The sequence below is a fragment of the Lonchura striata genome, chromosome 3, assembly GCF_046129695.1.
Source record: "Lonchura striata isolate bLonStr1 chromosome 3, bLonStr1.mat, whole genome shotgun sequence".
NCBI classification, from domain to species: domain Eukaryota; kingdom Metazoa; phylum Chordata; class Aves; order Passeriformes; family Estrildidae; genus Lonchura; species Lonchura striata.
In genome coordinates, this window is record NC_134605.1 from 18762664 (window position 1) to 18763679 (window position 1016).

At 61.2% G+C, this 1016-nt stretch overlaps 1 long non-coding RNA gene across 1 annotated transcript; it reads right to left on the reverse strand.

Moving 5' to 3' along the window:
• Window positions 1-429: 429 nt before the first annotated feature.
• Window positions 430-1016, reverse strand: LOC144245990 (uncharacterized). The gene is made up of 3 exons (XR_013339583.1): window positions 884-1016; window positions 644-780; window positions 430-456 (listed from the first exon to the last, which is right to left on the reverse strand). It is a non-coding gene; the product is annotated as an uncharacterized LOC144245990 (long non-coding RNA).

The window sequence follows — 1016 nt, forward strand, 5'->3', positions numbered from 1 at the left end:
ATGCTCTGGAATATGTCATCCTGGGAAGCAGCTTCGCCATCGGTGGGGGACTGCACAATGGGTGTGCAGAGGGCCAGGAAGGCTGTGGTGGAGGGGGAGGGTGGCCAGTGCAGGGCCACAAAGCGCCCACACACTGCCACGACCCGATTCCCCCCATGCTGCAGCCGGAACGCCTTGGACGTGCGCATCTCACTGACAAAAGTGACTTCTGCAGGGAAACACACCATTCAGAGTGGGTCAGGAGCTCTCTTGCTCTGCTCCCAGCAGGGCTGGCCCTGGCTGTCTAATCACAGCCAAAGACCACAGCAGGGTGGCAAGATCCATGAGATTCCAGCCGAGGCCTCCCTTACCCCTGCCAGGCTCCTCCCGAGCAAGGAGGAGCTTCTTGTGCACATCCTCCCCTGCTCGCCCATCCAGGATGTCAAAGACCGTGTCCCCCTGGGCAAGCAGCTCCACCTGGCAAAGAGGGGGCTGCCCTCAGAGACTGTGTGTCTGTCTCAGTGGGCCCTGACGGGCACTGTGGGTGCATAACCTGCTGGAGCCACAGCCCAGCATCTGCTGAGGCAGCATGCTGTGCAGGCAATAAAGGCACCAGGATGGGTACAGGGACAGTGACTGCAAATGCCCAGTAAGCAGGCCTTACCACGGAGAGGCCCAGGACCTGAGCCACGTTCTCTGAGATGTAGACCAGCTTGCTGTCTGCTGAGAGCACAAGCAGAAATCCCGGGAGCAGGGAGAGTAGTTCTGTGCCAAGGGCCGGTCCCACAGGAGGAGCCAAGCCTGCAGGGAGGGGGATGAGGGTGAAGTGCTGTCTTGGATGAGGCAGGGGCAGTGCCCCCACACAGAGCCAAGCAAGTGTGGAGTACAGCAGTGCTGAGGGTACCTGGAGGGAACAGCTGAGCCCCTCGCAGCCGGAGGCACACCAGGGCCATGGTGTGGAGGTAGGAGAGCCGCTCCTTCTCCTGTGCAGAGATGGGCAGCAGGGAGCGCAGTGCCTGCAGCTCTGCATTGATCTG